The 15628-nt window shown below is 38.7% G+C and overlaps 2 long non-coding RNA genes across 2 annotated transcripts in view; both read left to right on the top strand.

Moving 5' to 3' along the window:
* LOC117820775 overlaps positions 1–15628 on the top strand; it is a 202914-nt gene that overhangs the window by 103739 nt on the left and 83547 nt on the right. The window lies entirely within an intron of this gene.
* The window catches only part of LOC117820776, a 9550-nt gene continuing 6047 nt past the window's right edge, over positions 12126–15628 (top strand). Inside the window, exon 1 of the long non-coding RNA XR_004632838.1 lies at positions 12126–12195. This is a non-coding gene — a long non-coding RNA (uncharacterized LOC117820776). The remainder of the gene's footprint in view (positions 12196–15628) is intronic.

Raw genomic sequence — 15628 nt, 5'->3', positions numbered from 1 at the left:
CAAGGATCATACAAGAAGTGGGGTAGTTGGCTAAGGACAGGAAGGTAGCAGGCCGGCTTGTAGGTCAACCAGCTCATGACAGGCCATAGATATAAGCATGTAGAAGCTCTTTTCAGGCTTGTGAGATATGTCTCTGCAGCCAACATCCTGGAGAGGGGGTCTCCATCATCTGATCCCATGTTAGAGCACGGTTTAGATGATAAAAATGCCCAATTTTAATAGATAAATAAACAAATATACATCTGAAGTCTGTGACAAAACAAACTGCTTGAAAATTGATTCGCAATTTAATGTTGTGGCTTAACATCCTGCTCTCATTGACCTAAATTCACCATGGTGGCCATGTTGACATATTTCTTCTATGGGCAGCAGCAGCCAAGCTACATCTACATGTCCACAGTCAAGAGCGAAACAGGACAGCGCGGAACCAGCTGGGTTATATCATAACGTTTGCAATTACACAAACTAGGGTCTAATTGACAGGAGTATGTGTGTATTGCTAGAAGACTGTTTTTTCTAGCTGATGGGAGTGCAGGTTACAAAGCAGGCTTGAGACTGACAGGCTGAAAGATAGCTGGCAGGGAGCAAACAGGCTAAGATGAAACTGAAAACTAATGACGAATAAGATATCATCAAAGCAGTGTACTAATGAACTGGAGGCTAAACACATGTAAGAGTCAGACATGTACATGTCCTTTATAATTCAGTTGGAGACAGGTGAGCAGAGGGGCCAGGAGGGTCATGATACTGATGGGCTAATTATAAGAGGATGGACCAGGTGTGTAGATGGTGGAAAGAAGAGATTGTCCTGTGGCATTTGGTGGAGAGGTAGAGCATGGAAAAGGATATTTGGAAGTTTGAAAGTGACAACTAAGAAAAAGCAGGAATGTAGACTTTGACATCGATCATGAGGTACCACTTTTTAAGTTTAATCCCATCCAGCACTGTATTGAATGTCTATCATTTACCGAATTTCCATCTGTGGGATAAATCAAGTTTTTCTGATTCTGATGTTTCACATTGAACTTTCACAATATGGATGCTGTTTTTCTCAATTTCATATTCATACTCCAAGCAGTGCGACTAACTAACTAATAAGGGAGTATTTACGTTAACATAATGCATTAGAGCAGGGGTTCACAAAGTGTGGGTCGGGACCCCCTGGTGGGTCGCGAGACACAAATGGTGGGTCGTGATATGTCTTCCAGAATTTTTATTTTTTTAAGTTTTCTTAAAATAGTACATTTCATCCATTTTAGTAAGAAATAGCCACAAAAATAGTAGCCAAATTAGCTAAATTTGAAATAAAACCTTGAAAATATAAAGTGTAATGAGTTGTCTGCCTTTCTTTTTGTCAGAGGACTCTTAAGTTTAGGAGTAATGAACAGTAAATCATCAAAAGCATCAGAAGCAGTAGGTTAATTTACAACAGCAGAGGAAACACAGCCACATGCTCATATAGGTAGGCTGGTTTCCTGCAGACCAGCTAAATGAAGCAACATTAAATCACTTTGATTGAATGTGGGGGTTGTGGGTCTTTGGCACCTATGTTTTGGGGGTTGCGGGGCTGAAAAGTTTGGGAACCCTTGCATTAGAGAAGTTTTAACACAATGTTGTAAAAACAATAATGATGCCTACAAACAACTTTTACTCTGCAGCCATGCTGAGGAGGCATTTAAGGTGTATTTTAGAAGGTAACACTTCCAGCTGCACTCACATCCTAAAGTAAATTGTTCCAGCTGCTCAGAGCATAAAGCTAAAAGCTGCCTCACCAAAGGTTTAAGTGCAGTGCTAGAGGACCTGGGGGCCACATGAATTCATACTCTGTGAGAAACCCGGTAATGAAGTGATATTTTTTACAGGGTTGTCCATGTTTATGCACCTCTAAAAAACAACATGGTGAGGAAGCAATGGGTGTTACATACTTTCATACAACTCCGTCATGGAATGGAACATTACAAATTCAACATCACTGAAGACGCATTTCAGTGTGGGCCAGGAGTCAGGACCAGCATCTTTGTTTTTCTTTTGACCTTCTTTCACTTGTATTATAGTTTGTTCATACCTTGGGCCATCAAAATATTATGATTATTATTCTTAGTGATTTAGGACATCAGCAATATTTGCTGTGTTGAAACACTCCCTCAGTGTTGCGATTCTCCATCTGTGCCCTGGTTGAGCAATCTGAGCTCACAAGAAGTATGTTTACTATTAAACTCTGTAAATAACCAATAGTTCAGACACAGGAAATCACAAGGTTACCAAAAATGATATTATTTTGGAATGAAAACTCTATTTCTACAGCACATTCTTAAACTACTGTTTCAACAAGAATAAAATAAAGCAAAATAAGGCAAATATAAAAGTTACAGTGAGGTCAATGACTGAAATATGCCAGGAAAAGTTATTCGAAAAGAAGTATGTTTTAAGAAGAGATTAAGAAGAAAATAGTGATCACTGAGTCTGCTGACCTGATTCCTTCAGGCAGCTCATTCCACACCTTCTGGGCTTTGATTGAAAATACTGTCAACCCTTTCAGCTGAACTACATGAACACATAAGTGTCCTCTACCCGAGGTTCTCAAGCTGTGCACTGGCTCATATGAGACCAAGAGGTCAGATATGGGGCATGGAGGGAGACCATGAATAGCCTTAAAGGTCAGCAGTAAAATTTTAAAATCAATTCTAGAGCATCTTGGGAGCCAGTGCAGGGAAGGTTGATATGAAGTGGTGTAATGTGGTCATTTTTCTTGGTTCTGGTTTAAAGTCTGACAGCTGAGTTTCGAACATTCTGGAGTCAATGTGTCTTAGATGACAAAGATGGGACAGCACTAGTTTTGCTGTGTGATGCTATCAAACCCAACCTCAGAGGCTTAATATTTTCCAAAAAGGAGCCAGTTGACAGCATGATTTTTGTATGTGCTAGACATCAATCATGATGACTTCAGTTCTGTTCAGGTTTAACTGCAAAAAAAGTTGTGGCGACCAATTTTTTATATCTTACAAATAGCCATTTAATGAGATCCCATGCTTGGATCAGTGACTCAGGTAAATCTGAGTGTCGTCAGCGTAAAAATAAAAGCTAAAGCTGTTTTTTTTAAATATTAGTTCCCAAGGAGAGCAAGCACAGGGGAAATAGAATGGGTCCTAAAATACACTTAATGATAATAAACAACAACAAACAATGAGATAAGTTTTTACATTGTGATTCTAAACATTGAACAGCGGGGGCAAGCCTCCAGATAATAATAATAATAATAATAATAATAATAATAATAATAATAATAATAATCTATTTTATTTATATAGCACCTTTTAAAAACATGTTTACAAAGTGCTTTACAGAGTGCAAGACATAGCGAGTGAAAACACTAAAGTATATGACAAAGGTAAGGAGAGCTAGAATGAGTTAAGTAAAGCAATAATAAAAAAACATGCAGAAATTAAAAAGTCAGTGATGAATTAAGAAATAAAAGCACATTTTAAAAAGTGTGTTTTTAAAAGAGATTTAAAAGAGGACAAGGATGTGGTTTCCCTGATCTCCTCCAGCAGGTCATTCCAGAGTGGCGGGCCCTGACTACAAAGGCCCGGTCGCCTCTGGTTTTTAACTTCGCCCTTGGGAGTTCCAAGAGGGACCTGCTGGAGGATCTTAGGCAGCAGTTGGGGACATACATTTTAAGACATTCACTTAGGTACTCAGGGGCCAGTCCATTTATTGTTTTAAAAGTGAGAGTTAAAATTTTAAAATCAATGCTAAAAGTTTTGAGAGGTGTGTTTGCTTAAACAGGTGTAGAGTGAGTTACAATAATCTAATCGGCAAGTGATGAATGCATGGATGACAATTTCTAGGTTATGGTGTGAAAGGAAGGGCCTGATCTGAGAGTTGTTGCGTAGCTGATAGAAGCAAGACTGGACTGTGGTTTTGATACACAGGACACTTTGATCAAATAGAGGAAGAAAAACTTTAAATGAGGACACCATTCAGATTATTTTTCTTGCACAGTGACTTTGTTGGCAGTTATTTTCTTTGACACCTAATGCAGCTTCAACCTTTGTGGCAAAGTGCTGCCATGGCTGTGTCACTCATTCTTAGCTGTAAAGAATGGCAAACCTGAGCTTTGAACTACAGTTTCTAATAGGAGATGGAAAGTGATAGTTTCTATTCCAAGGTGAAATCCACCTTAACTCAGTCTCATCCTTATTGTTGATGTTGAAAATTCAATGGGTAATCCTTTTATATTTAAAGCAAACTATTGCATACTTAAGGTCAAAGATTTATAAAGAAAGAGGTTCTTTGATTACATTTCATGTATTACCTATTGGTGGATCTGACACTTTCACGCAGTTATTGTTGCAGCAATTTCCAATTGACAATCTTCTTCCCCGTCTATAATCCTTTCTGCCCTTCTACCTTTGCCAGCCTTGCTGCACATCCTCAAAAGAGTATCGGCCGTCTGGTAAAATATGATTGTGAAATATATCCATTTATATTTCTTGACAGTACCCTCTGTAATATCTCCCAAATCAAATAAATGTCACCATTCATCACACAAGCCAGTCTCTTCTGATTTGAGAGGTAGAGGAAAATTTAATTCCCTTTGGCTTGACATCCATCCATCAACATTGTACGCTCTAATTCAACTTTAAGGTTAATATTTTAGTTTTGTACTCCTCACTGTGTTATATATCTTTCCTTGCTCAAACTTGAAAACTTCTCATGTCTTTGCAGGCTAGGGTCATCATGATGAAAAAATCATTGACTAAAGAAGTTCCTTTTTAATTACTGTATCGCCAATATTGCAGAATGTCTATGCCGGGGTCAGACTCTATGATGAAACTGCACTACAAACGTTGAAAAAAAAAATTATGTAATGATCAGGCTTTTGAAATGTTGAAACAATGTCCAGAAAGAAATGTTTGTTGTGGTTAGAAGCATTGCTGCTGAAAGGAAAGTAGAAAATATTGCTGGTCACATCACTGGTCCACAAAAAAATGTCCTATGCTTAGTAGCAGCTAAAGTGACTTTGTATTGTTGATGAAGATATATTAATTTTATTTGTCTGTAAGTCGAAACAGAAAAGGTAACTCATCGTAAACATTGGCTAAATAGTTGTATGAGGTTCCTATGAGGACAGCAGTTTACAGTGATATTGCCTAAGATTTCTGTCTCCACTAGAAATGAGAATGTGATTTTTTATTGATTTGATGCCATTACCCTGACTCCTTAATGATTAGAGTATGTATCGACACCACTTTCAATGCTTTTCTCTTATTTGGTGGAAAGATGAGGCTCAATCTCTGCAGCGATAGTTTTAATCACGCATTTTAAATTGATTAAAACCTTTGTTAAGAAGTTAATCAGATCATGATCCCATCATTATAATGTTATATTCCTGGAAACAAAGAATCCTCTCCAAAAAACTGTTTACTCAAGTTTTTCCTTGAAAAAAAAAAAACCCAAAACTGTTACATTTGACACACTATAATGATACTTTACCTTTGCCTCATAGTTATTTGACTGATCCCACCAAGCTTTGCATCACCAGACTCTTCAGCCTACCTTGAACACATCATAATTGAAACCTACATGTCACTCATTTAGTTAGCTAGCTTCTAACCCGGTTGATTTGAACACCATTTCAAGATTGAGTGCTATTTTTAACCGATGGGACTCAGGATAAAGTTTGGGTGTGCTTACCTGTTGGCTGGCAATCTAAAACTATTAGACAATCATGCACCAATGATTTGATCTATGTGATTGTGACTTGACTCGAGATATAACGTTAAGTCATGGGAGCCAAGAGACTCCAAAATAGTATCAATAAGCTCAAGTGTTAGTGATTTTCAGTTTTGAGAAATGCAGAACTGGTTCCTAAAGAGAACCATGTGTCCAATCCCATCCCTAGTCTCTACACATCTGAGAATTCCTGCAGTGAAAGAACGTCCAGAAAGTCAGGTGCCATGTGAGGCCAAACAAGGAGAGGGTAAAGATTCAGAGGATTTAGATTAAGTACATGCAGAACTAAGTGAGAGAAAGAGAACAGTGAGGCAGGAGAAGAAAGTAAGCAGAGTGAAATCAATAGCAGATGGGAAGGAGAAGAGAGCAGAAAGTTCTCAAGAGGGAGAGTAGAAGAGTGGGGAGGCCAGGAGAGGGTTAGGGCAGAGGCATAAGAAGAGGTCAGCAGCTAAACTTTTGAGATGTAGTAACCTGTTTCTTCACTGCATCGGTGTTTTACACAGATATGCAGGTCGGAGACCCAAGTGAATCAATGTTTATACATGATCTACGTCCTCCACATGCTTCAATTGGCTCCATCGGGACAGGAGACCCGGAGCGGTTCTCTCTACTCCATGATAATTCACTGAGGTGAAAATAAATCTTTTATAATGTGGATCTGTGTGCTTATCACACATAGGATTTTGTATATTTTTTCTCTATGATCAGAGATCCAGTCTGTTTAGTTTAGTCCTTATTTTTAACTTTAACCGTTTTGTTTCACTTCAGTCAGTAATTATCTCAACTCTGCACATAATCTCAGCTCTCTTTCTGTGTGCGTCTGCATCTACACCTTTCTTTTTGCTGTTTTTTCAAGGCTGATGAAAGTGAAGTGAGAGAGAGACCAGATGAAGATAGTGATGACAGTTTGCCATACTTTGTTTTATAGGTGTGGTCCCTGTCACATTACACACTATCTACTCTTACACATAACCTGCTCATTCTGTTTCTTTGAATAGCAATAGGCAATTTTATTTATAAAGCACATTTATATACACATAAGTTCAATGTGATTTACATGGAGAATTAAAAACATAAAACATTTTTCCAAATAGAATAAATAAAAACATAAAAACAATAGATCCAACATACATCAGACACAGCAATCAAACAAACAGCAAGTGTTGCTGCACATGCATCCATTCACACAGTCATTATATCATTCATACGCTTGAGAAAAATAAATATTTTTCAGTCTTTTTTTTAAAAGTGGAGACAGTAGTGATGGACCTGAGATCAGCAGGCAATTTGTTCCAAAAAAGATGGATCACAGTAACTAAAGGCCCCTTCAATGGACCTAGATTTGGACTCTGGGTACATTTAAAAGACTTCCACCTGCTGACCTAGGATTCTGGTCGGGTATACACTTGAGCAAGTCAGAGGATGTATGGGGATGCGGAACCATTGAGCTTTATGGACTAATAGAAGGACTTTGAAAGGGATTCTGTATTGAACGAAAGCCAGTGAAGTGTTTTGAGAACCAGGGTGATATGATTATATTTTCTTCGTATGTGTCAGGATTCTAGCTGCTGTGTTCTGGATGAGTTGGAGTCGTGAGTGTTTGGATAGACCTGTGTACAGTGAGTTGCAATAATCTAACCGGGTTGATATGAATGTGTGGACAAATTTCTCGGCATCAGTTTGGGATATGAATAATCAGAGTTTGGAGATGTTTTTTAAATGGTAAAATTATGTTCTTGTTATATTGGTAATGTGGTAATGAATGACCTTGACACTGACATACAATAATATGCCAGCTACAAGAAGCACTAAGTTTATACTTTCATTGGTTCAAGTTTATTCTTTGCATCCTCCTGCTTTGTTTACTTGTTATTAGTTCCTCCGTGTGTAACTCTTTCTTTTTATATTATACTGACCCCTCTGGATATTTGATTCTCCAGGCTCCTCTGACACTTTTGAGGTAACAGTGGCTGCTGTGAATCGGGCCTGACTGATATGACAGAAAACACAGACTAAACTTGACCAGACTCAATTGACTACAGGTAGCTCGCGTTACTCCTTAAATGCCTTCAAGCTGGAGCAGAGTCAGTGCCTCACTAAATTCAGAGGACAGAATGGGAGTGCTGCTTGCCTGAGGAGGAGACTTCTGAGAATTTCACAACATGCTTCTCAGAAATCTCCTGATGTTGGCACAGCTTTTGTTTTAGTCTAAGTGACTTTATTTGTTGTGCCATCAAAACAAAATAAAAAAATTGAACAAAGATACAATGCTTTCATGAATCTTCAACTTTTAAGTAGAGAAATGTTTTCCAAGAGACATTAATTACAACAACTCAGTGCTATTTGTTATTTTGTTTGATTTTTATCTGTTGATTTGACTCAACTCATCATGAAAAGCTTGATTTACTACAAATAACTTTTTCATCAGTTGTTCCTTGTATTGCTAAAGAGCTGTTTGTTTTGAAAAGTCTTTACATAGTGAGGGTTGCCAGAGAGCTGCATAGAACCTAACCTAGAGGGTTAGTGATGTTTTTGTATCCTGTCTCAGTGTGATGTTTCAAAAGCAGAAGGTGTAAACAAGTCTTGGATGAGTATGAAGCAGTGCCAGGCAAAGTAGTGTACATTTTGGGGTTTCCAGAGTAAGTGCAAACAAAATGTAAGAAGACCAAGGATTTTGCAATAATGGTGTGAATTTGGAACACAACCCTGAATCTCCCTACCTGTCCTTTATAATGTGAGCTCTACAGGGATTCACAGTCTGATCAGCAACAACGTGACTGACATAAGCTTTACCACGGAAGTATGGGCTTCTCACATCAGTCCAGTGAGTATGCTTAGATTGACGCTGGTAACAATCCCCCAGGTCTTCTTTTTGAAGATTCCAGGATATCATTAATATATTGGCTTATTGAGCAGGAGAAAACAAAAAAAAAATATGTTGGTGGAGGATGGTGGGGGGATGAGCTGAGCTGACTTTACAGAGATATGGAATGGAGTGAACCATAAAAGGCTTTTCACACAGGGAAGAAAACAGAGAAGCAGATCAGAAGCAGCAGTCCCTCAGGGAACTCTGTCACTCTCACTGAGGTCACACAGCTTGTTTGTTTCCATCTTACTGTTTTGAAGAGAAAAACAACATTTATTCTTCATTTACTAATTGTGCTTTTGTGAATGTAGTGTCTATTTTCTTAAGCCACTTACAGCTTCATCCAGTAAAATATTGTGCTTCCTTATTTGACTTGATCATATAGAAATCACAGAGGTGGTTTATAATGAGGTAATCTGGTTATCCAATATCAGCAGAATCAGTGAAACAAAGCAGGATTTATGGCAACCTCTCAGTGGAGCTGTTCTTTGTATAAGGCGTTGTGTCATTTATAATTATGTCAGATATCAAAGTCATGCTCCACTGTGTTATCCTACTTTGAAGCTGAAGGGTTGAACCTCCTTACAAGAGAGAAAAGATGTCTTTAAGGAACAGAACCTCCTCATTAAAATGCATGTACTTTAATACCATACACAATGGGGGTTTCTTTTTCTGCTACTTACACCACAGGAAAAGGCAAATTGAACGCAAGCAACATACAAGAAAGACCTTGTCTTTAGACCTTGGTAGGGACTATATGAACATAGATCCCTTTGGTAGGATCACTTATACTACTGAATGAAAGAGGTGAAAAAACGGTCAGAATAAGTTCTGTTAACTTAGGAGCATTAACACGTGATTAATCTAGACACATAAATTATTTTTTACAAAATCAATCCTATGACTTTCCCACTTCAGATGCAATTTTGAATTGAGCCTCCAAGCAGGTCTTCAGGAACTAATTATCCAGCTTAATATTCCTATACAGTTGTGTTGATTACCAGTTAAAGATAAGAACCACACTTCAGACTCTAGTCTCTCTACCATGAAAAACTGACTAAAAATCTGCATTGTTACAGATGTTGTTCTCATAGATTCACATTTTGACACATCTATATCCTCACCCCGGCTGTACTGTCATAAACTCACGGTTCACAACTCCCGATTCTTGGCATGTTGAGACTTAATTCATGCATTATAATGGGGCAAGCTAAAACTTTACTGAGAGAATAGTGAACATCTATGCTAGCCACTAAAACATGCACCCTCTGCTGCGCTAGGTATGACAGTCGTTGTCTTTAATTTTCCAGCTGTTAGACTAAATACAGGCCTACATGCTAAGGTTGGGATGTGTGGCAACATCTGGCTAAAATTGTTCAAGTGAAGTTGCCTATGTTGATCTGTGCCTTTGTGGCGCCTTTGTGTGTGTAGTTGAGTACACAATGTGCTGGATGGGATCAGGTAATTTTGGCTGGGGGGCAGGGGTTAATCTGAGGAGTGACCAGGGTGGCCAGGGACCTGCTTATAATATGACTGGCCTCCCAGTGTGCTACCCCAAAATCCAACATAAATGATTTAAACTGTGTTACAGTTGGCCATAGACTGTATATAAAATGGATGTCATCTCGCTTGGCTCGAAGTGAGGCTGCCACAAAAACTGCTCCCCCTAGTGGCTGGCTGCAGTATAGGTCAAAAACTCTGTCTCCCTCATTCATTTGAATGGAGCTGCGGTCACACTTTAGAAAATAACTACACGTCGTCGTAGGAACGTTTCTCACATCCATATGCTGTGGTGATATGTAGTTATTGTTTGACTTTGTGTTCAAGGCCTCTTTTTTTTTAAAAGTTTCTTTTTTCGTTAGTTATCGAGGTTAAAAACTGGGTTTACAATCCGGGTTTGCTTTGATTGACACCTGCCATAGGGAGAAAAATCTGTAGGACCTCGGGACGCTACGCTATAGGGCGGAGCTTGTTACCGTTGAAACACACAAATTCCCTACTGCGCAGACTCTGGCTGTAGAAAATGTACAAGATGTCTGCTTTCTGGAACGGGATATTTTGGCTTCAAAACCGTACAATAGGAAAAGGCGGAGCGACGCTGACCATTAAATATATACAGTCTATGCAGCTGGCTGCTAGTAGCTTTGAATTTCAATGTAGCCCATTTCAAGTATTTAAAATAATCAAAAGTAAAAAGATAAGATAAGAGATAAGATATACTTTATTTGTCCCCCGTTGGGGGAAATTCTTTTGTTACAACAGCTTACAACACAGGACAGGGGAATACAAAAATGTACTAACATAGTTAAAAAATATAATAACAATAATAATAGCAATGACAAGGGTAAAATATAAATAAATGAAATAAAATAGATAGAATAGAATAAAATAAAATAAAGTAAAAATAAAATAAAATATGGCAACTATTACAGATATATCACACTATGTACACTTCTATCTGATAAATAGATAAGGTAAGTTATTGCACGATAAAAAATTGCACCAGGTTATTTTAAAACAAACATACACAGTATGAAGAACAGTGCGATTCCGATGGATACAGTAGTTATTTGTGAATGTGCCAAGTCACATAGTAACTTCCATGTAGTGGAATGAAAGATGAGAACAGATGAATAATGGGACACAGCAGTGCTGGTGTTAAACAGTCTGATTGCAGATGGAATGAAGGACCTGCGGTAGCGCTCCGTCCTGCAGGGGGAGGGAGTCTCAGTCTGCTGCTGAAGGAGCTGCTCAGGGACCCCACAGTCTCATGCAGGGGGTGAGAGGGATTGTCCATGATGGATGTTAGCTTGGCTAACATCCTCCTCTCAACCCACCTCCCTCTATGGAGTCCAGAGGACAGCCAGGACAGAACTGGCCCTCCTGACCAGTCTAGAAATATTTGAAAACTCTGAATAATGGTGATTATTGACTGCCTCGACTGTGATGAATCATGATTGTTATTTTTCACAGCACTAGTCAAAATACAGAGATGTGTTATTAAATCCAATTGCAATGCTTGGTTTGGCTTTTAATCATATTTTGTATTCATTATCTTAGACTGTTTTGTAGGTAATACATAACCTTAACATTTGAATTCAGTCTGTTACAGACCTCAAATTGAATGTTTTGACATATTTTGCTCATATCTGACTGCACTTGTGCCTGCCTCACCAGTCTCCAGTGGGTCTAATGTGATTATTACCACCTCGTTGGTCATTTGAGTTTGCCAGGGGAATTGCTAGCACATTAATTGCCATGACCTCTACAGTCAGTTCCACGGATGTGTTTTGTGCTAAATACACTCTTCAAGCAGAGAATCAATGGATGATATGGCTGGGACTGGTTTATTGCAGATTCCACCTGTACACTGAAACTGCTGTAAAGTGTATGCATAAGTAAATACAGATGGCACTGGGTAATCTACATATGGCTTTATGCTGGGGGTATTTGTGTTTCCAACATTGTTTAAGTTGTACAAAATACAGCATGTACTCATGATTTATTGGTATTCTCTGCATACAGGCATGCCTTGGAACAGACAGAAAGCATGAGAGGAGATCAGGTGCATTGATGACAACGGGATATTAACGGTGGAGTTCGTTTTTGACCATAAACAGATACAGAAAACGCCAAAAGTTACGTTTATCCAATGTAAAAGCATAGGCCTTGGACCCAACGTTAGGCCCTGACCTATATTAAGGTGGCTCACTCTATGGTTTAGTGGGTTACACAAATGTTTCTGTTTATGTCCCCACTGAGAGTTCATTTGAGGTCCCTTACCTCCTGTGTTCAAACCGATGAAGCAAAAGAGCAGCATAATAGCACATCTAAAAATAAAATCAGTCAATGTATTCACATCTTAAGTCCCCAGTTGCAAACAAAATGGATATTTTGTTTCGCTTCACGGTTAGAAGAGATAAAGTCTACTTTCTCTCGTGTTAAAAATTAGATGAAGTCCCTTTTGTCCCATATTAAATTAGATGATTCGGCAGCAGTAGCAAAATCATGTGTTTACTTCTTGTTTTTTGCTGTTAACATTTTCACAGCAATGACGGTTGTAGCCACCCAGACATTCAACCAGTGTGAAGGCAGAAAAGAGTAGCGTTTAACCATTGATGTTCCCCACGATATACAGCTATAGATGATGTACCTGCAAAGGGTCAGGGTTGATCTGTACTTGATCTGTAAGGTACTAACATGCACTTCTCTAGATTGATAGGGATAGAGTCCAGCTTGATAAACATTCATTGATTGTACAACTTTTACGACATAGAGAAATTGATTCAACAACAGAGGTGTCCGATAATATGTAGAGTGCTGTTGGGGGATGGGATGGGATGGTTTATATGTTTGCAGTTTTTGCCTATAATTCCTGAGTTGGGGAGAAAGTGGATCTAATTTATTTGAGCTTGTTAACCCTACACAACATTGCAGTGAACTCTACAATCTAGTGAACATGGTATATAAAGAGCAAACCCATACTTAGTGAGAAATCTATAAGCTTGCCAAAGCCTAAGCCTAAGCCACTTGCCTTGAAATGTAGTAAACTGGCCTACATATACAGACATCTGTATTTGTTTATTACTTTGTTAAAGAAGCAATAGGAACAAGGTGTACCAAGCAAACTCATGTTGACTTACCCAAACCTCCAATGACTGAGTGGCATAACCAATGTACTGGATAATTAAACCAATCAGTGGCCTCATAACTTTAACCTACTGTCATCTCTACAAGGAAAAAGACAACAACAATTTGGACACCAAAGCAAGAGCCTCCACCAATATATTGAGTTTGATACAAACATATAGCAAGCTATTAAGCTGGGGATGGCAAATTCAGCACACATACTAATTAGAGCTTCCAGACATCAATAGAATAATATAATACTAGATTTAATTTAGACAGCTTGGATGGACAGTTTGTACTACTGCCAACCAAGTAATATTAACTTTGCAAAATCTGCATTAAAAATCTCCAAAAGGGAATAACAACACAAACATGGTGATAAGATGACGTTTAAGACACTGGCTGAGTAGAGACCTAGCAGATGGTCAGTAGCATCCACCTGTTGGTTAGAGTGATGAAAAAACATATTTGTTCATAAGCTTTAGCCTTTGTGTACAATACTTGAACATGTGAGTTAAAAAAAATATACCCAGACTGTTTTTTGTTCCAGCCTGTAACCTGTTTCATTCTGCTGTGGAGCTGGGCATTTAAATGGATATGGATGGAGCCTAATGGGGACTGAGTTGCTTTTGGAAGCAGCCACAATCTGCCACCCAAGGAACTGTAGTTTCTGTCACTTTTGCATTGGCTCCATTTCTCAGAACTGGACTCTGCGGTTTGGGCATACACTATTAAGGCCAAATGGTACCATTTCCAATGATGCATTAGGGTTACCTATTTGCCTTCATAAAGTACACATTGTAGGAGGTTGTACGTTTATCCCTGTTAATGGTTACAATCAGGGTACCATTTAAGAAAAAGTGCTCTATTGACAACCTGTTGGAACCTGTAAGGCACATCATTTGCAACATTTTCCTGATAGTTGTACATAGCTGGAAACAACTGTATTTGACAGCCATAGGGTTGGTGATGCAATCAGAGTGCTGCTGTTTCTGCTGTTGTCATGGGCTTTGTCAGACGAGCCAATGGTGCAGAAAGGTTCTGGGCTGATGAACAAGCACACAGGCCTCTGATTAGAGCCGCGCTCTCTCTATTCGAGCCTTTGTGACACTCAGGGACACAATTAGTCCTGACGAGCAAAGAGCCCTCCTGAGCCTGCCTTTTACCTGCTCCCATCCCTGTCCTCTAATTCAATTTACAAGCAGCAAATATGATTGCCATGTGGATTCCAGACAAAACCGATCCTAGAGCTCCTTTGTTGTCTTCATGTAATTGAGTCACAGATGAGAGACTGTCCTCCTCCCAACATGTTATAAAGATACACGTGAGGTACTTAGACTTTGTCAGCCTTATGCAACACAACCAAACATCTGTAAAGGAAAAGGATGTTTTATCAGTTCTTGGACTGTGTTCAGGTTGGAAATCTGCTGCAAAATCAAGAAGTGCTGCTGTATTGAACAGACATACTGCATTTTCTTTAAGCAACTACAAAATAAATTCAAAGTGCCTGCATAGATCAGAATTTTACAGCCTCACACCATGCACAAAAATTACACTTCAATCTGATGGCATCAAGATGGATAAATGCAGGCTATTTGGGAAAGCCAGTTTGCTCCAAACTTGATGCTAATGGCATGTCAATTGAAATAATATGCATTACAGCATGTGCCTTTAAAGATGATCTGACAGTATTAATGCCCTTATATAGGAGCCCGCATCAGAGGAAATGATTATATACCCTGTTGGCTCGGCACTAAACAGCCTTATTGTGTTGAGTAGTGTATAATTTTCTGTCCTGTGTCGTAGTTTAAAATAACTGATTGGAGTAGCAATTGGAAGGATTCAATGTTCATGCTGAAAATAGAAAGACGATGATGTTTTAACGGAACATTTGCTCCACCACTAGCATGTCTGACCTTTGTGTTGAAGGCTTGCAGAAGAGTGCAAAAGTCTTTGCTTTGAATTCTGCATTTAGTTAAATATATGGAGAGTTTGGCGTTAACTCTTCGATTATACTCTTGCAATTACTACCTGACAAGACTTAAGTTCTTCAATTTATGTTTTTCTTGTGTAGAGTTGACTCTGTATCACAGTTCAGTATTCAGACTTTCGAAACATGTTAGCAGCCCTAATATTGTTAATTAACTTTAATGTTAATGAGATCACTATATAGGGAAAGATAGATATATGCATCAAGACCCACCGTGCCTGAAAATAGTATGTTAGAAGACCTGGTATGGGAGAGAGTTGTAACACCACCATTTCTACCAATCAGGGATAACAAATGAGTCATATTATCATTGTGTTTACCTACTTCCTTTCCAATCCAGCATGGTGGTTTTCAAAGCAGGAAACAGGTGCATTATATTTTACAGAGAAAAATGATTTGAAGAAAGA

Source organism: Notolabrus celidotus, chromosome 10, assembly GCF_009762535.1.
Source record: "Notolabrus celidotus isolate fNotCel1 chromosome 10, fNotCel1.pri, whole genome shotgun sequence".
In the NCBI taxonomy this organism is placed as follows: Eukaryota; Metazoa; Chordata; class Actinopteri; order Labriformes; family Labridae; genus Notolabrus; species Notolabrus celidotus.
Note: the sequence above shows the minus strand (reverse complement) of the source record. Positions and strands in the feature narration are given on the sequence as shown.